Below are 21,506 nucleotides of genomic sequence, written 5' to 3' on the forward strand. Positions count from 1 at the left end.
TCTACCACCCAAACTCCTAAACTGAGCTCTTTCATTGCTAGTACTTTAGAATGTGACCTTACTGGGAGTAAAGTCTTCATCTACTGAAATAATCAAGTTCAGTGAGTTCTTTTGGGTAGGCACCAATGCATTGTGGTCATGTATTTATAAAAAGAGGCAATTTATATGCATTAATGAATACAGAGAAGATGATTGAAAACAGAGAAAAGACTGCTCTCTGTGAAACAAGGAGACTAGAGTACATTTCTCCACAGCACTCAGTACCTTTATTTTAGACTTTTAGCATCCTGAATTGTTAGACAATACATTTCTGTTGCTTAAGATGACTGTTTGTGGTAATTTGTCATAGTAGCCTTAGCAAACTGGCAAAGGAAATATTTAGTTTTTAGTTGACAAACATTTGTTTGCTTTGCACTTCATAAAATATAATCTGATACAGTAGAGATGATAGTTTTCAAATAGCATATATGAATAATATATGAAGTTCCACCAATTATTTAGAAAATATATATAATAGGTAAACTGAATATAAATCAGTTCTGAATTTAGAAATGCAAAAGATTTCAGAGTCTTAGAGCTAGACAGACATTTTTTAAATTAGGTGTTTTAATTTCAAATTTTTGGAAGGAAATGGTTTCTGTTATCATCTGTATGTAAGTAGTATAAGAATGAAATAGAATGAATTCTAAATAGTTTTTAAAATTCCCTTTATTATAAAATATTACCTACTTTTCAAACCTACAATGAAAGCAATACATAACACCTTATACATTCAATAAATTAATGTATTAACTTAACAGTAAATAGTTCAATTTAATGGTTTATAATCTGAACACATTGCTTTGGAACAATTTTATCCAAACATTCTGAATATTTTATTTTTTGCCTTCCTACATTTCCCAACTAATTTTATATCTTTTTTCTTTTAATTGATTTAGTAACTCCTTCATTTGTTTATGTATTCAACAAATGAACAACTGCTCACTAGAATTTGGCTATTATGTTATTTTATATTTTCTCATATACTTTTTAAAAATCTAGACAGTAATATGTGCATGCAGGTTGTTTATATACCTTAGCTCTGTATTATATGATGTGTGTGCACAGTGAAGTGTTTGAATTTACCATACATTTTACATTTTGCCTTTCAATATTTAGGCTTAAAAAAAGTTAAGTCGATTACAGACTCTTTTGTGTTCTGTATGAACTTTATCAGAATATTATTCAGAATCATTGTATAATTTTACACATAGACACATACACAATTAGAAAAATATTCAGTTAACACTCATTGTTGCCAGCATCAGTTAACATATTTTAATTAGATTTGTGTGAAAAGTATTAGTCATTATTTTAGCTCATGTTTATTTTATTACTTTTAGTTTGAATATTTTTTGATAACTAATTCATAATTATACATTATCTTTTTGTAAATTATACATTTATGAACCTTACCTTTCCATTTAATGGAATAACAGTTGTTTTCTTCTTTACATTGTTTCTTTATTTGATGATATATTCTTCTCTTGACATTTTTCATGACACAAATTTTTACTCATGGATTTTAGCAATGATTTTTAAAACTCTGCCTTAACTTTCCAGTTAACTAAATTAATTCTATTTACATAGAATGAGTTGTTTTTTTCACTTTGGTGGACATCCTATCAGTAGGTCTTTTCATGTTCTTTTTTGTACTTTGTGTGTGTTGTCTTCTTACTTACTGCTTCAATTACACTGGCTTATTGTAGTTGTACCTAATGGTGGGATTTGTTGTTACAAATTTTTGTCATCTTTAAGTGATTTGTACATGTGAATTTAGAAACATTCCTATGTTTAGATTTTGTTTTTCAGTTTGTCAAGGGGATGGTGCATTATATTTGCTCTGGTTCAATTTTCACAGAGCTGTTTCCTGAAATTCAGATTTTTGCAGTAGTAAGTAGTTTCTGGTATTTCTTCAGCTACTATTTTCCCTAATCACAGCCCAAGTAGGGGTCCTGTGACCATGACACATTCCTAGGACAAAGGGTATCTCTACTTCTTGATTAAGAGATGGAAATTCTCTTCTTCCCTCAGGCTTTGTGCAGAAAGCCAAATTCCAATGAATATAGATAGATAGATAGGTAGATAGAAAGTGTGTGTGTGTGTATGTGTGCTTTTCCTGGTGCTTGTGATATAGAGTAGTTTTTTATATATTCTTTGGCCATTTGCTTGAATGTCTTTAAAATGTCAGTTTACATTATTTTCAATCAGATAATTTTTTGTTCTAATTAATATTTTATTTTTCATTTTAATACTTTTAAAGGCTCCACATTAAACAAAGAATTTTTTAATAACATAATTTCTCTGGAGACAACCATATAATCATTTAAAATGACAGGAACATGTATATATAGGAGATTGAGGTTTCTGCAGCCTATATATGCCTCTTGGCGGTGGGGAGGGGTATGAGGAGGAGGAAGCAAAGTACTGACAACTGACAATTCAGTTATAACTTTGAAAAAATAAATGGTTCTCATACCAAAACATGAATGTGCTACACATGAACCTCAACTGTGAGAGCAAAGAACTCCAGTCAAGTAAAGCATGAGAACAACTACTCCTTTCATTTAGCTCTCAGCTGCATTTCCTATATCACAACTTACTCCAGGCAAATCTGGTCATCTAGAAAAACCCTCTGCCCCTCTAGCATCTCCTCAAAATATTCCTTATTCCTAATCAGAAGTAAGAACAATCTTCCTAGGGGAAGTTAAGAGAATAAAACAAACATTTTCGAAGCATTTTTCAATGAGTGTCTTTCAAGGTAATTCACATTCCAGATCTCAATTATTCCAAGTAAGCATACACACAATGCTTTGGACTGTACTCCCTTCACTGCTCAAAAAAGAGGGAACTAAGTCTTATTAATTTATTTTAGTTACCTGGGACAACTAAGTGTCTCACTGAAAGACATAATAAATGCTATTTTATAGAGGTAAGGATAAGAAAAAAGTGAAGCTATCTACTTCCATTTGAAAGGAAAAAAACCTATTCCACTACATACTAAAATATCAGACCAATGCACAACATACCGCAAAATTTTAATACAATATGGTTAAACACAATATTGAAATATTAAACTTTTCAATCACATGAAGAACATCTTCTGAAAGACAAACTGAGCTTTTTTTTTGTAGCAACGTTTTTGTAACTTTTATAAAGTTTTCTCCCTCAACAGTGTCTGACACCAATCTTAATACTTGTTATAAAGTCTGATGGAATATAATGACTTCTCAAGAGTAGAAGATTTAGGAAATAATTCCAATGCCCATCTTCATAATTCATCATCAGAGGTCTGATCATCATCTTCATCTCTTACTTCTCTGTACTTCCCTGAAGACTCCCCTTCTGGATTATAACTCTGCATTTTAATATTCAGTCTTTCAGCTAATTTTTGTGCTGCGAGCTTTGCTTGCATCTCATCATAATTCTGTTTCTGCTGTTTCTGAAGTGCCAAAGAGTCTTCTATGGAAAGCAGCTGTGCAGGCAGATGGTGAAGTGGCAGGAGCCGTGCTGCTGTGATGTCATCAAGATGCTGCTTGTCCCTGCGCTGCTGCTCTGCCAAGGAAACAGGAGACTCTCCCCTCTGAGAATGACTAGGTGAGTCATTATGATGTGATGGCAAAACATTAGTTTTAAATTTATGTGGTGGGGACACTGGATTTTTGGCTCGCATTTCTAACACTTCCATGTAATGGGGCTTCTTAGGAGTCCTATCAGGAAGGCCCATCAAGTTTTCAGCACTTGTGTTTTCTTCCCAGTGATGTATACCTTGGTCTGCAACTGTGATCCTTTGGAACTTATCAATAAACTGGTTGTCAAAACTGCTGGAAGTATTTTCTGCTTGACTTGAAACACAATGCTGAGGGAGATGCTCTCTCGCTTCAAGTGAGGAAGATCGCCTGAATCTATTGTGGGAAGCTGGGCACTTGTTCACTGTGTACTCAGCCTCTGGAATCTCTTCATCACCTTTTTGAGTAGGATGTACAAGTCCCTGTTTTTCTGAGGTTGTGTTAGATGACTTGATGTTATCTACAAAGGAACAGGCATGAACTGGTGATGAAGTATCAAGTATTCGGTCAGAACTCTGGGCCTTTTCTATGTCCACATCAACTCCTGCAATTACTTTTTGCCTTAGCTTACAGTCTAAACTGGCAGAATGAAACAGTTCACGTTTTCCTCTAATCTCTTCACGCTCTGCAATGGCAGCTTTCAGTTTGGCAACAGTGTCTAAGATCTTTTTAACTTTGTCCGGCAATCTGCAAATGAATTTTTCGTTGCGCAAAAGTCTCTCCTGGCGCTTCAACATCTCCTCCGGCTCTGCCGAACTCCGCTGCCCCAAGTCCTATGGAGCTTGGGGCTCAAAGCCGCGGGGCAATGAGAACATTCTGCGGGGCCTGAGGCTGGCGCAGCGCGGGGCAGTCGGCTTCCTCAGCGGGCCCCTCAGCTGGCGCTGGATCCGCGGCCGGTGACGACTCTGGGGGCACAAGCAGGAGTCTATCTCAATCAGATAATTTATTTATTTTTGTTTTCTCGAGCTATTTGAGCTCCTTAAGTATTCTGGAAATTAATCCATTTTAAGATACATATTTGGAGAATATTTTCTTCTTTTCTCTGTGCCATCTATTCACTCTGCTGATCCTTTTATTTCGAAATATGGAAGCTTTTGGTTTGATGTAATTCCATTTAAGTCTGTGACTCATTTTTTAGTTGATTTTTATATCTGACCAAAGATAGAGTCTAGTTTCTTTCTGATACATGTAGATGTCCAGTTTTCCCAACATCATTTATTGAAGAGACTTTCCTTTCTCTAATGTATATTCTTGATGCATTTGTTAAAATAAGTGTACTGATTAAGAACATGGATTTATTTTTTGGTTTTCTAATACGTCATATAGGTCTGTGTTTATTTTATGTTAATCCCATGCTCTTTGATTACTATAGCTTTGTAGTATATTTTGAAGTCAGGTGTCATAAATGCCTCCAGTTTTGTATGTTTTGCTCATTATTGGTTTGACATATCAGGGTATTATTTTTTGATCCTGTAAATATTTTTTTTTATTTTTTGTAGTTATAGTTGGACATGATACCTTTACTTTATTTATTTATTTGTTTGTTTTTTGTTTTGTTTGTTTTTATGTGGTGCTGAGGATCAAAACCAGGACCTTGCACTTGCGACATAAGCACTATACTGCTGAGCCATAACCCAAGCCCTGTCTCTGTAAATATTTAAGGATTGTCTTTTTCCCCTAGTTATGTGAAGAAGGTCATTGGTATTTTGATAAAACTTGCATTAAATCTATAGACACATTGGGTGGTATGCATTTTAACAAACATGAATTTTTCTTATCCATAAACTGGCATATATTTACCTTCATCTTATTTTTGACCTCTTGTTTCTTTCCTCAGTGTTTTGTAGTTTCCTGTGTAGATATTACTCTCTTCCTTGATTAAAGTTATTCCTTCATATTTTGTTTTGATTTAATATCCATTACACCTGATATAAGTACTGGTACATGTATATACTTTTGGTTTCTGTTTGTCCTGTAAATTTTTATATCTTCACTTTCAGTGTGTATTTATATTTTCTAATGAAGTGACTTTCTTGAAACCAGAATATCATTGGATATTGTTTTTTTTATATATTCAGCAAGTTTTTGACTTAAATTGGGAACTTAATATGTTTCAGTTCAAGATTACTACCAATACCTACAGACATAGTCCTGTCCTTTGGAGGGATTATTTTCTTATTGTTCATTGTTTCCTTTTCCCCGTCTTCCTGTCTTCTTGTTCATGTTTGTGGTTGGATGGTTTTCCACATTGATGATTGATTCTCTTCTTCTTTTTCTTTTGTGTTTCTGCTCTAGCAGTGAGGTTGGTATTTTTATGCATGTCTTTAACTGTAGTTATCATCTTTCACTTCTAATGTAGTACTCCCTTGAGCTTTTATGGTAAGGAATTCCCTTTGTTTTTGCTTGTCTTGAAAACCCATTATATCTTTTTCATTTCTGGAGGAAAGCTTTGCTAGAAATGGTAATCTTGGGTATCTGTTTTTTGTTTTTGATTTTGTGCTTCATTTAGGAATTTGAATGCATCACCCCATTGTGTTCTGGCCTATAAAAATTTCTGCTAAAATGTGAGCTACTAGTCTCATGAAGATTTCCTAGGTGTTGTTTGATGTTTTTAAATAATTCTTTTCATCTTGTACTTTTGACAGTTTGACAATATTATGCCTCTGAGAGAATTTTTTGGGGGGTGAATCTACTATAGGCTCCCTGAACTTCCTAGACCTGTGAGTCATTTTCTTTCCCATAATTTGCATTTTTTTATCCATAGTTTCATTTTGCATGATTTTTTCCTTCTCTTCTTCTTCTGGAACATATGTAATGCAAATATTTACTCATTTATTGATGGCCCATAGTTCTTGAAGGCTTTCTTTATTCTTTTGTTATTATTATTATTATATTTTTCTGACAAGATTATTTCAGAAGAGTGTCTTTCAGCTTACAAATGCCTTATATCTATTCTGTGGTAGAAGCTCTCAATTTTGTCTGATATTTTATTTATTGAGTTTCCTTTTTAGTTCAATATTTGGTTCTTTTTAATGATTTCAATCCCTTTCCTGGATTTCTTATTCATATCAGGAATTTCATTGAATTGTCTGTCTATATTATTTTACATCTGACTGTTTTCTTAAAATCCTCCTAAATCATATTTCCATGAATTTATCAATTTTCTTTTCTTTGTGATCTATTGCTATGCTCCTTTGAAGGTATAATGTTACCTTGTTTTCTCATGCTTTCTATGTCCCTATGTTGGTATTTGTGCATCTGATATCTCAGTTGTCTCTGCTACTTATGTAGGGAAGCTTTCATAATAAGACCTTGCTCCTGGCAATGTGCCCCAGGCTGTCACTTGAATGTGACACAATGGTTTGGTTTCCAGGTGGGTAATTTAGTATATCTGTGTAGTTTATTCAGTTGTAATCAATGTAATCAATAACTGTGGATATCCAAGTGTCCTAGGTTGCAGGAAATATGAAATTGCACCTCCAGTTTGGATGTTACTCTTGATTGACATGACACATTACCTGGCAGCTGTGTGCATAGTACACTCAGCTCTGGGTGTGGAGTACATGTCAGTTGTCATGAGTTGCTTGATGGTGACAGTTTTCTTGTTAGGCCAGGGTAGGGACAGTGCAGAGTTCCCAGAAGAATAATATAGTGTCTATTCATGTCTGAGAGCTACACAGGAGGCTTTACTACTGTACCCAGGCAGGTCACCTATGAGTTCCCAGGAGTACACAGATGAATTCATGGGGCCTCCAGAGACTGATCACAGTAACTGCCTGTCCCCTTCATGATCTGGTGTTAAGTGGTGAGGGATTCCCATCTTTTTTCTTAGGATCTCACCATTTAAAACTTCTGAGAATGGGGTTGAAAATGGTCATGGGTTTGAAAATGGTCATGGGGTTGAAAATGGTCATGTTCCAGGGACATTAGGAGAACAGGTCACTCAGGTCGGCTGCTCAGACACTTCCTGTGGTTGTGGGTTCTGTCTGCTTTGTAGGAGCTTTGGAAGGCTCAGCCACTCAGATCTGACTGCCTGGCTATTTCCCTGTGCTGAGGGTGGAGAGGCAGATCCTCACAGCTTTTAGCAGTGAAAGGGTGGCTGAGACCACTGTCCTCTTCCAGGTCAGCAAGAGGATGGCACCTATTTGTTTTCTGGGGGTTGTGTAGGTTGAGCTACTTAGGAGGGCTTCCCTGTTATATCTTGAGGGCATGGGAGGTTGGGCAGGGCTCCCTGGCTAGTTCATAAGTCTAGGTTGATTGAACTGTTAGAGGCACCTGCCTGGCGACCTCTAAGACCTAGGATGGATAGTGTCAAGATGGCACTTTTAAGCAGGAGGCTGGGTGGAGAAGGGTACAGTGTTGGATAGGATTTTTCTCTGGGGCAATGCAACCATGTGTTAACCTTGCAACTCCTCAAAGTGGGCTCAGACTCCATATCTTTATACTTGCTAACTTCTTAAACTCTATTTTCTTCTACACACTCATTCATCTTGAGTGAAGAATCTTTACCCTCTTTGATGGTCTAAATGTGAATGTTCCCCACCAATTGATAATTTGAAGTCCTGTCTCTCAGTATGGTGGTATTTGCAGGGGTTCCCCAGGAAGTTTAGATTAAGTCATGAGGGTGTGTCCCTCTTGATGAAATAAGTGTCTTCATAAGAAAAGTAAGAGTCATTGAGGGAGGAAGAGAGGGAGGGAGAGAGAAAGAAAGAATGAAAGGGAAAGAGGGATCTTGCAGCAACCCAGGAATGACCACACAATGAGAAGGCAATTGTATGCAAGCCAAGAGGAGAGCCCTCAACAGACTGAATCTGGTGGCAACCTGATCTTGTGCATCCCTTCCTTCAGAATTCTGAGAAACTCTGCCACCCACACAATAGTGTTTTATAGCAGCCCCAGATGCGCTTCACAATGGATATTTCTTTCATAGATAGCAACTCAGTCATATTGATTGACATTGAATGACTGATTTGAAATACACATGGAATTTAAGTTATATTTTCCTTTGATATATGAAATAACATTTTTATGGAAACCATGTTTCTTTTAAATAGCACATTGAGCTGGAAAGCTACAGAAACTTCTGAATCCTAATGGATAAAATTAAAAAGAAATTTATTTTCCTAAGAAATCAAAACAATTGTGAGTAGGAGAATTTAGGAAAGAAATTATGTGTTAATAACTACTATATATGTGTGTATATATATATATATATATATATATATATTGCATTTAAGTTTTCTAAAATTTGAAACTATTTTTAAGTTTTGGTTAATATTTTGCTTATATAATTATATCTCATTCAAAGTAATAAATGTCTTTCATGTTTTATTAACAACAAATGAAATATCAAATATTTGTGGATTAATTAAAATTGAATAACAAATTTGAATAAATTATGGAAATTAAAATGCAACATTACCCAGAAATATTTTCTATACAAAATTATGAAGGGTATAAAACAAAGCAGGAAAAACATATTTGGAAAACCATAATCTGAAAGCTAAAAGAATTGCTCAGTATGAAAGATCCATTTAAAATTTGTAATATTCAAAAAGTAATATTCAAAAAATTTGTAATATTCAAAAATTTGTAATATTCAAAAATCATTTATAAATGATTTTACCCATTGTTTTCACAAATACAATTTTCAGAATAGCTATATTAAGTACGTAAACTCTTTTGATGTTGGATGGTAAAGAAAAAAGGAAAACTCTTCCTTCTGCCCAAAGAAATTGGTGATGGTAGAAATCATGGCTACTTGAACAGTTTGACCTGGTAGAAGAGGATTATGAGTGCAGCCCTTGACTGACATGTGGTAGAAAGAAGTGGGAGATCAGACTTTGCATTGGTAAGCTACTAAGCATTCAGGAATATTTATCATCACAACAAGACCTAGATTATTTTACCTGATGTGAGGATAACAATGATGACTTACTAGACAGCCATGAGAATAACAAAGAAACAAAAAAAGAATGAATTATTTCTGGAGAAATAATTTGAATTGTATGTTTTTTATGGATATATCATTTCTGTAATACCTAAAAAATATGCTGCTACTATCATCTCATATACAGAAATGTCTACTGTTCATATAAGTATCTGAGAAGTAGTAAATATTATACATTCTTACAAAACTGTCCTATGTAGGAGAGAGAACATTAGAGTCCTTGTCATTACTATACCTCATTTATGGTAGATATAGAGTACACTGCAAATACTTAAAATAAATAAACTTTATTTTATTGATGTAAACTAAAGTTAATGTGCTTATTTTAATTTGATAAGATTTAAAAATCAAGTTTTACAAAATAATTTGTCAATTATTATTTTACTCTTTATCAGTGTGTGTTAGACATCTACCATACACCAAGTTTTATTCAAATCAGGATGAAGGATTGAACATGAAAATCAATATCGCTGTTCTTAGAAAGCTTAAGTGCATATTTAATAAGAAAACACTTTATAGTGCTAGTGCAATGCATAAAATAAGATTAGAACAACAGAGTGAAGAATTACTAGGTTTAAAACTCAATGGAGAATGAGAGATGGACTTTCTGAGGAAATGGGTTGGATCTAGGATGTTAAAGACAAAAAGAAAACAAACATGCTAATCTTAGGCAAATAATATCCAATTTGACCAAAAAATAGTACACTTTACAGTTTCTAAAGGAGAAATGTGCTTGTATGGCTCTAGTAAATTGGAAAAGGCATAAGGTCCTCAAGAGATAAGTGGGCCTTCAAATTCCAAGATTGGTAAATCAGGAATTTAGTCAGGGCAGGATTAAATTTCATTACAAATTGTGTAAAGGCCATGATTGGACTGGAAGCAGAGAAAGTACATCATGTAATTTTTATTCATGTAATTTTCATTTTAAAGTTTTTAAAGATTTGGTCTTCAGGGTGATACAAGGCAAGAATTTGTACAAGACAAAATTTGAAATTGTTGCAGTAATGCAAGTACAAGTTTACAGTGGTACTAAGGAAAAATGGATGGAGTGAAAATAGAATGTTAATTTAAATTTGCAAAACCATTACTAAAATTAATGAATATGGAGATAAATAAATATAAACCCCACATTTTTGTCTTGAGCAGCTGGATAAAAAGGGTGTCCTTTAACAAGATAGAGAGGATTTTGGATGCAAAGGCATTAAAGAGCTTAGATTAATAATTTTTTTGGTCATGATTACAGTTAGCTCTTAGGTGTTTATTCATGTGAAAACTGTTAGTATAAATCAAATATTAATAAAGAGCAAAATGTGCCACACATTATGTGGCCACAAACTTAGAAGGTCACGTAGATTTGAATAGTGGAAACAATATAGGTATCCTTGTAAAGTTATAATTCACTGATTTTATTGAGCTATAAAAGAGGTTTTTGCAGATTTTGAGAGATGTCAGATGTTTTTGAAATGTTAATTATAAAATAACAACAATAATCTTCTGTAATTAAATCAATAATTGCTAGGTGTGTTCCCTTTTCAAGATAAATTGTATTAAAATGTTATTGTTTTATAAACAAGCCATTTTATAAACATTTTAAACATAGGAACATGAAATAACTAGGAACCAAAATAAATAGATAAATAGGTAGGTAGGTAGGTAGGTAGGTAGATAGATAGATAGATAGATAGATAGATAGATAGATAGATGGAAGCCAAAAGAAAACTGGAACACCTTCATGTCCCAAAATTAAAGAAATATTTTAGAGTCTTCATTTAGCATTGTCTTTTCTACAGAATGACCTGGCCAATACTATTCATTTCACAGAAATAATTGAAATAAGCAAATCCCCCAAAACAAAAGGTTGATTGTTCTGATATGCAGCTGCTAACACACAACAAGGGTAGTGGTGGGGCGATAGAAGTTTATTGGATTAGACAGTTTATTGGATTAGACAAAGGGGAATGAAGGAAAGGGAGGAGAGATAGGAATAGGAAAGACAGTAAATGAATTGGATATAACTTTCCTATATTCACATATGAATACACAACCAGCATAATTCCACAACATGTACAACCACAAGAATGGGAAGTTATATTTCATGTATATATGTCAAAATACACTATACTCTCATGTATATGTAAAGAGAACAAATAGAAAATTAAAATGTGGTAATCTGTATTTAATGTTGTCTATTTCAAATTCAATGAAGCAGATCCAAGTGTCTCATGTGAAAACTGTGGTCTTCTTATTTAGTTAATTTAATATTTTCATTATTGTACATAATATAATGCAGGATGCAGTTGATTACAACCTCATTTCAAATTATCTAATTTGATTATGACAAATTGATCTATCACAAAATTATTTTCTGATTATGTACCTTTTAATTCAAAGTACAAAGCAAAATTGGTCAGATAAATTCTTTTAGATTTTAAATGAAGATTCTCTAGACACCTGTGAAATTTTTTTTAATTTTGAAAAATATTTAGTTTCAAGTGAAATTGATGTCATTCCCAGTTTTTCAGTTCAATTTATCTGAAACCTTCAAAGATAAGACTTTGAATTCTCTCAGGATCTACATGCATTTTCTGCCAAAGGAGTTAACTGGGTGAGAAATAAAAAAAGGAGAAATGATGGGTTTTAATTACAGTCAAGATACATATTTACATTACATTCCAAACACAAGAGGTTTCAGATTTCCTGAACAGGTATCTGAAAGTAGTATGTAAGTGTTCTCAAGGGTTATTAAAAGCTATTTTTATTCTTCCAATGTCACTTTTTTTTTTTCATCAAACCTTATGTTGGAATCTAGTACAAAAAATGTAGCGGTGAAAAACTGATCTGAACACAAAGCTAATAAAACAGTTAATGTATTCAAAGCATTATGTGTGTGACTGGAAATCTTTATTTTCTCTCCCTTTTTTCATTGTTGAAGGATGCCTCATATCTAAACCAATAACACTGTCCTATGTATGAAATATCATAATTGCATATGTACATGCTAAAATCCTGTTTTCCTTTAGGCATTATGCATCTTTGAAATACATGGAATGCTGCAGCATACTTATTAACAAATCATATTACTCAGCCTTAAAGAAGAATGAAAGGATGACATTTGCTGATAAATGGATGGAGCTGGAGAATATCATGCTAAGTGAAGAAAGCCAATCCCACAAAAACCAAAAGCCTAATATTTTCTCTGATATGAGGATGCTAACTTACAATGGGTGGATGGTAGGTAGGGAAGAATAAAGGTACTTTGGATTAGGCAGAGGGGAATGAATGAAGGTGAGGGACATGAGGTTCGGAAGGCAGTAGAATGAATAGGACATTATTACCTTATGCTTTTTATAGAACTATATGACTGATGTTAATATACATCATATACAACCAGAAAAAGGAGAAGTTATACTCCATTTATGCATGATGTCTTGTATAACTAATGAGAACAAATAAAAATATTATATGAAGAAAATAAATTTTATAAAGTAAAGAAATGTTAATTTAAGAAGAACTGTGTGGATTATATTATATTCAACACACTGATTTATGACTGCTTCATAATGCTCTTGTAATGATAAAAAAATATTGAGTTCTTCAAAAAGCCCCGTACTTCAGAGGTCCAAGTATTTAGGTAAATTGCTGATATTCATTCATACATATCTAGTCAAGGAGTCTAAACTTTCTTTTAAACTACTGCAGAAGACACAGAGTTTAGATTTTAAAGATTAATTCCAAGGGATGTTTTAAAATTAAGACTTTTGAAAATAGAATGGATATAATAGGAAAAAAACAGAAGTTTAAATTAATTTTTTCAAGTAATTTTTAACTATAATTAACAATATAGCCTGCATCCAAAATATGTAATAACATACACATGCAGCAATATAAGAGTTTTTATTATTTTAAATAGTTGTGTTATTTTTTGAGCTCTTATGATTATGCTCAACATTTTAATTAGATTCAAAATGTGTATTTACTTGTAACATACAACTGTTTTTTATAAATGAAAAAATACCAAAACACATCAAATAGTAAAATACTATGGGTTCTATGTAAGTGTAAATTTTTAGCTAAAGTGTCTTTTTTTGGTATTAAAAAGTGTTATGAGTGTGCTAAGATGTCTTATGGCATACTGGACTCAAGATATGATGGTATGTCCTGATGATTCATACATTTCTAGTAGTATTTTTTCCCTAAAATTTTGTCTAGCATAGCAAACCCCTTTGATATATTAAAATAATCCTAGTGAAATCAATGTGACATAAACCCTCCCTGACTTCATCACTATGGTAGACTTAGTGAAAACTCAGTGGCTGATTAAGTGACAAAATGCTCAACCAAGTTTTTTTTTCTTTTTTTCCCTAAGAATGGACCTTTTAGTTTATGCTTGTTTATGCAAAATACAAAGAAGTGAATTAGAAATAATATCCTTAAAATAGGTGTGATTTATATATAAGCATCTCTGCTCATATTATTCATTCAGAAGTTTTTCAAAATTTAAAGGTACTAAAGGTTATGGTAAAACTAGGCCATATTCCATTTATAAGTATTTTATTACAGACAATTACATGACCCTATATTGCAGTGTGCTTTCAATTCAAAAGAGAGTAATAAAGTGCCTAGCTAAATAAAAAGCTTAAAATTTCAAATTTTAAATTAAGCTAACTACAATTACTTATTAGAGTTAACAAAATCTAGGCCCTGTCTATACAGATGTAGTCTAATTATTTATACTGCATATTGTTTCAATAACCACATTAAAACTTTTTTTATTAAGTAGTGTCCACTACCTAAGCACAACAATTGAATATTGTTGCTTTATTCATGTGCTTTTTGCAAGGCACTGTGGTATGAATTAGAAACCCTGGAATGACTTGTGAAGAAACCTTGCTATTTCACATGAAGGATGCTACAAAAGTCATTTCTGAGGCAGGATGCCTCAGTGAATTGTTTTTAACCAGAGTATAGAACATCAGGACTGAGTTCTAGTTAAAACTCACAGAATGAAAACATCTTAAGGTGAGTGACTTCATATGTCCTTCCTGATGCTCTGAATAATCCAGAGAATTGCAGAGCCTCAGCCAGGAAAGAGAGAGGGGAGAGGGAGGGGGTAGGGAGGGAGAGGGAGAAGGAAGGGAGGGGGAGAGAAAGGGGGAAAGGAAGGAAGGAGGGAGGAAGGGAAGGAAGGAGGGAGGGAGGGAAGGAAGGAGGGAGGGAGGGAGGAAATGAAGGAAGAGGGAGAGAAGAAAGGAGGGAGGGAGGAAAGGAAGGAAGGAAATAAAAAAGGGAGGAAGGAAAAAATAAAGAAGGAAATAGGAAGGTGTCCATAGCACCCAAGTTTTCTCTTCAGGGGCATTATGCAAGGTCTTGGGAACATAGCCACACTGTATGACTTGCTTGCTGTGCATCTTCTTGGACCTTTGGATCTTGGACTTTGGACCTCTGGATCTGCAGATTGGCAACCATCTCTGCAACATCAGCCCCGCCCAGCCTCCCCTAGGCTTTGCTTGCTCCCCTCTGGGGTCTGCTGTGAGGCTGAGATCCTGGTGCTCAGGACAGGCGTCTGTGGTGGCCACAGTGCTTGAGTGCTACAGGGCCTGAGGCAAGCATGGTGGAGCACCAGACACCAGCAGAGAGCATCTGGCTAGCTGGATGGGCCAGGAGCATGCATGGGAGCATTGAGCAGGCAGCCAGGACATTCTCCAGCAGCTGCTCTGTGCACTGCCCTGAGCCTGGAGAAAAAGAGAAAGGAAAGGCAAACCCTGGACTGTGCAACCCAACACCTCCACAAAGCAGTTTCTTGGGTAAAATATAAAACTGTGTTATCAAGTTATGTACAGTGTTGATCAGGATAAACTTCTATCCTTGCATTGGCAGGACAACAATTATGGCCTCTACTAAATATTCTTTTTCAAAAATTATAAGGATATTTATTAAAGAGACTCCTATGACCATAAACAATTAGATGTGATTGCTGTACAGGGGAATTGACACAGTTTTTATATGGGGGATCAAGGCATAGTCTGGACTGGTCCCAGGACTGAGTAGATTCAACACTGTGGAAAAGTGGGCCTAGACTTAGACCATCTTAGGATGTAGGTAGTTCACCCCAAATTAAGAACGATTTCTCCCAGCAACAAAGTGGGCCCCACCTTCCTTCTGGTGTTACAGGTATTAAGATGGACATGTATCCTGAAGTCAGTCATAAGCTGCTAACAGTGCTGGATCACCACATTGCTCATTTTATAATGATTCTGTGCTCTGGAAGATCTATTTCCAAAGTCACTGGCCCTAACCTCACTGTATTGTTTACTGTTTAAAGTTCATCTTTAAAGACATCAGTAATTTACTGGTAGAATTTCTGTCAGGACCACTATAGGACAAATTAGGATGTGCCATTAGTCTTCTGTTTACTTGCAGATAGAGTACTCTTATATGTTTTATCTTTATATTTATATATTCCTTGTGTGACATTTTAAGGCAAAGAATAATTTTGACTTCCAAAAATTGAGGATCTATTATTTTAGGGTATAGAAATGTAAGAATGAATAAAACTATGTCTTTCCTTAGATATGTGCAATGTGAGGTGAAACCAGGTGTTGTAGTGTATGGAGACAGCAGTGAGTGCAGTGTAGGTCTCCTAAGGGCATTTGGGGGCTGCAAGAAAGACTGATCCTAAGGCTTTCCTGCTGCTCTTGTAATAGGCAGAGTCCAATTAGACTTGTGTCTTGAGGGAAGCTCCTGATGAACTTGTGTGTGTTTGGGGAGTCAGTGTAGTGAAGAATCTGAGAGTCTCCGTTGGGCTTATTGAAGAGGAGATGACACTGGTAAGCAGTTTGCAAGATAAACGGGATGGTAGGAAACAAAATTGCTTAAAAAGTTTTCCCATTATTTCTCAGGTTCATCATGTGCCACAACCAGCACTGCCAAACTTGAGGGTTCCAATAAAGAGCAATGGGGGATTAGAAAATAAAGACTCACAGACACAGATTTTGAAGATGAATAGCTGAGATGGATTGGAGTACTGCTCTCTGATGAAGAAGAAGATTTAAAGAGTTACACCAGCAATCTTTATTTAAATAATGTCTCATTACCAGATTAAAGACTATACAAGCATTATTCTTTGTACTCAAAAAGTTACAGGGCTAGCAACACTTATGCAGCTTTTCTGCAGTTGCAATTTACAATTGCAATGTGCAATGTGAAGAGCTCTCAATGTTAGTAGCTCTCAAGAAAGTCCATTGTCTAAAGTTACTGTTAAGCAGGCAGCTTCAGAAATAACAGAGCTGGTGAAACATTGTGGTTGTCTAGCAGAAGAGTTCCTCTATTCCCAGGAGCTATGTACCTGAGATCAAGGTCAAGGCAGATAAAATTCTTCTGAAGAGCCTCCTCATGCAGGGCATTATCACAGCAGCTAGGCATCCTGCATCCTTGCACAAGAACATTCCCAGGCCCCAGGCTTGCCACAGCTGAGGTCATCAGAGACCCCAATCTCAGACACTGCTCTCCCATTCTCTGTCACCACCCTCCACAGTCATGGTCAGGAAATAGGTTGACAGAGAGCCAGTGGCTGATCTTGAGATTGCTCCCATGAGCTGTTGTCTTAGTGGGGATGAGCCTGCCCCACTGAGGTGGGTACTCTGGCCAAATTGAGTGCCCTGAGAAACCTTGAAGGGCAGAACCATGCCAGATTCACCATCCTGTGTTGGAGGAGATAGGATGCCCAGTAGCCCTGTGAAATACAGGCAGGCCTGGCTGAGGCCCAGCTGAAGAGAGTGGAGGACAGTTGGGATCTGGGAAACTTCAGGCTTTAAAGCAGTTAACATCATCCTGTCTTTCCCTTGGACATCTCTTGGTACCTGATGCCTTTGCACCATGAGAAGTGTCTTGATTGTATAAAAGTGGGAAAAATAGAAACATGGCATTTCATCCCACTTTTCTGAATGTTGAACAAAATTTGAGATACAAAATAGTCATTCATTGACCCATGCCTACTGGTTTAACACATACCTATGGTTTAGTCAGCATTGCACCAAACCTTAGGGTTCCTGATGGGAAGAAGCTCAGAGCCCACACCTTTGCTAGCTGTCAGTAGTTTGGGTACCTGGAAGCTTCAGGTCCAGGTGCATCCCCAATTTTACCCTTGATGGCAGGCCCCCAGCCTTGGCAGCCCAACCCCCTCAGCCCTAAGGCTTATGCTCAGAAATCCCACAGGTGGATACCTATGCCAGCATCAGGACACATTCTGCTGGCAGCCAGGCTGCAAGGTCATCTGGTGCATGTAATGCATTTGACTCAGCCTCCACAGCTGCTAGCCAGAGGCCAGAATCTGTGGTCAGTCTTTGTCTGAAGAACAAGCAGCCCCAGTCAACATGGGACAACCAAGGTTCATCTCCCTCAAGCCTTGCAGTGTCAGTGACCTTAAAGGCAACTGAGAGGACAGACTTTTTTCCCAGTTGTGACATCTACTGTGTCAGTAATGAGCTTCTGCACAAAAAGTAAAGGGACACCCAAAACCAGACAGCACCTTGGGGCAAGCTTGGGACAGAAACACCAATAGGAGCCCCTAACCAGAGCCCCACCATGGGGGCCAAGAAACACAAGACAAAGAGCAAACAGGGGCAAGGAAACACTGGTGTTCCTACCCTGAGTGCCATCCCCCAAAGCCTGCCCCAACCCCTAAGCTCAACTCAGGGAACCAGCACCAACCCCAGCAAGGCTTTCTCTAGTTGTTCATGTGTGCCTCAATGGGATATGGATCCTAGACTTGCTCTCAGATCTCATATCTGCCTTTAGGGCCCTGTGCATCTCTTTCCCAAGAGGAGGGACCCAAAGAAACAGCACCATGGTGCAAGCTTGGGACAGAACAACCATAGTACCCCTAGGCAGAGCACCACAATGGGTACCAAGGGACATAAGACAAAGCACAGAACAGGGCAAGCAAACACTTGTGTTCCTAAAATTATTGCTAATCCTTAAAGCCTGCATATGCAGAATCTCTTAATCTCACCTCAGGGAATAAACACTACCCCTAAAACGGCCACCTCTACTTTGAAGTCTATCCATATTCCATCAAAGGGATCTGGGTGCCAATATCTGGCTCCAAGATCTGGCTCTGGGGCTATGTTCATCTCCCAAAGCGGATGGAACAAGAAGCATGAGAAAGCGCTAACAGCAAACATGGGCTTTAACACCTTCAGCCCCACTAACCAGACCCTCCCCATAATGACCACCTCACACAGGAGAAAGAACAACTCTGTTCCTGGAGACACTGGGGCCACTATGTTAAGTGTCAAAAGGTGCCCTCTCCTAGCACAAACCCCCAAGTCCACCTGGGAGCACCAACACAACCAGGAGCAAATCTGCATCTAGGTTCACACATCTGTCCTGGTCTCTCACCCTAGCAGCTCTGCGTGCCATGGGTGCACAGGGAAGAGGAACCTAGCCTTTAGGACGCCAACCTCATCTGGCCAGGCCACTCTCGGAACCAGGAGCACTGGGGCAGCCACCAGATCCTCTTCCTCAAGGTCAGGACTCATTCCTGTGGGGTCCAGGAGGAAAATGCTGCACTAAGCCAAGATCCACCTCTCTCCCTTGCAGGACCTGGTGTGAGCCCTGTTAGACACATACCACAGGGCTTGCCCTGACCTCTGTGATCCTGGGGAAAACAGGAGGCTCAGAGGCACAGCCTCCCATCCCCACCCACTTCCTAGGCAGCTTTGCCCTTAAAGCTGATTAGGAGGAGGCCGGGGTCTTATTTGGGCTCATTGACTGGAGTCCTCACTAGTACAGACACATGCCCTTGGCTCGGCTGTCTCTGGTTTCCTTGTGGCTCTAAGCTCTTTGGAGCCTTTGACCTTTGGCCATTTGCTTTATGAGGGAAAGTGAATTTTGGCAGATATGGGTTACCACAGAGTGAGAGGAATGGAAGGTACACAGAGGAAGCAGGCTTTGGGGGAGTGTCTGTTTTCCTTATTAACTGTGGTCAAGGCTGATCCCACACTATCAGGAAGCTCCCTGGGGAGAATTTTCACTGACTGTTCTGCCTTTAGCTCTGAACTGTGAGCCAAATATATATATATATATATATATATATATATATATATATATATATATATATATATATTACCACCTGCTAGAACACAGCATGATGGCAAAATGATGTTCATGAGGGTGGCCCCAAAGGGAGCCAGTGGCTGTGGAGCTAAACCTGCCAGTGTGCTGAAGAAAGGCTTGGAGGAAGGGCCAAACCAGCAATTGGCAGGCTGGGAAAGAGGGGGATACTGAGGTTGGGAGTGGAAGGTGTCTCTGGGAGGAAACAGTAGAGCTACCCACATGGGGGTGGAGGCTTCCATGGTGGAGGTTCTGGGGCATTAGGGAAATGTCTGGCTGAGTCCCAATTGATGCCATAGGACTGGCTCTTCCCCATGCACATGGGCTTGGGGGGTACATGGTACAGCGGTCCCTGATGGCCTGTGTCTCACCCATCAGCAACAGTTGATGTGCTGCAGAGCTTTTTTCTTCTCAGCAGTCACTGGAAAGGCCATGTCTGGAGGTAGTGGCAGCCTCAGAGTGTCCCTTTGGTAGCAAAAGAAATTTTCATTTCTGCGGATTACTGATGTCCACTTGGATGAGGCTTATTCCTCAGCAATGACTGCCCCTGCCTGTCTTCTGCCACCTTCACACACTGGGTCTTCTTCAGGGGAATCTCTGCAGCTAAAGAGGATCCCAGAGGCAGATTGAGGTTGGATGAGCCTGGAGCCCTCCTCTTCAGGACTAGGAGACCTTGAGTGGAGTTGTAGGAGCTGCTGATGGCATTTCTCCTAGGGCAGGAGCTCATACATGAGGCCTGGGAGATCTCAGCTCTGTCTTGGTATCTCTGGGTGTGGAGGTTTCCATGCAGATTCCCAGACCTGAGCACAAAGGAAAGCAGGCAGCTATGGGTTACAAAGGGCCTAAAAGCAGATTGTGCTCCTGTAGTAACATGGGGACTCCCCCTATGACGTTCTCTATCTGTGGGGTCTTCTACTTGCTCATCCACCTCTTGGTCACTGTCTTCAGGGACTCTGAGCACAGTCTTTCCTGGGCAGGGGCCTTGGGTACACCATGGTTCTGCAAGCTGGCAAGGAGCAACTTCCTGCTCCTGTGCTATAGAAGGCATCAGGTTGCTGAATCAGTGGGGTGAACTGAAGGAAACACTGAAAGATGCAGCAGACAGCAAAATCTTCTTCAGGAGACCAAGCATGTGGAAGATGCAGGTCATGTCCAAGTCTCCCAGAAAGAATGAAAGTGTCTGTAGGACCCAGGAAAAGCACCAGGAGGCACCTTTTTCAACGGCTGATGAGCACTTGCAGGATGCCTGCAAGATGACTTCTGAGAGATCCCTGGCTCCCAGCAACCCAAAGGATCAACAGTGGAGGGAAGTCCAAGTTGGCAAGAGCTGTGAGCAGCAGGCCTCATTTGGGACCCTTCTGGCAGGTCTCTGCCTCCTAGGCTAGGGACAGGAATGAGGGACAAAGCTTGCCCTGGAAACTACCTATGGAAGATTTTAGAGAGGGTGAGATTCAAGAATTCCAGAGAAAGCCGCAAAAGTTCATTCTTCTGCTGCAAAAGCGGCTTCAGGCTAAATGGCAATGTTGATACCACTGTTGACCGGTGACAAGTTCTTGCTTCCCCAATGTTGAAGAATAACACCAGAAAAGCACACGCCGAGGCAAGGTCAGAGCAGAAATTAGAAGTTTATTAAAGGACAGCAGAAAAGACTTCTCCCAGAGGAAGAAGGGGACCCAAGAGGTGGAATCCCTGGAAGTGCGGTTGTTTCCCCTTTTTATAGTTTTGGTGATGGAATGTGGGTTGAAAGACCCGAGGGGTGGGACACAGGTGGGCCAAAAGGGCAGGAAGGACTTTTGGGATGGGCTTATCACTTCTCTGGGATGGGCTATCTCCAA

General features: G+C 38.0%; 1 pseudogene; it reads right to left on the reverse strand.

Moving 5' to 3' along the window:
- Positions 1-3,310: 3,310 nt before the first annotated feature.
- Positions 3,311-4,423, reverse strand: LOC144256459 (DNA-directed RNA polymerase II subunit GRINL1A pseudogene; annotated as a pseudogene).
- Positions 4,424-21,506: the final 17,083 nt, after the last annotated feature.

The sequence above is a fragment of the Urocitellus parryii genome, chromosome 8 (assembly GCF_045843805.1).
Source record: "Urocitellus parryii isolate mUroPar1 chromosome 8, mUroPar1.hap1, whole genome shotgun sequence".
Classification (NCBI taxonomy): Eukaryota; Metazoa; Chordata; class Mammalia; order Rodentia; family Sciuridae; genus Urocitellus; species Urocitellus parryii.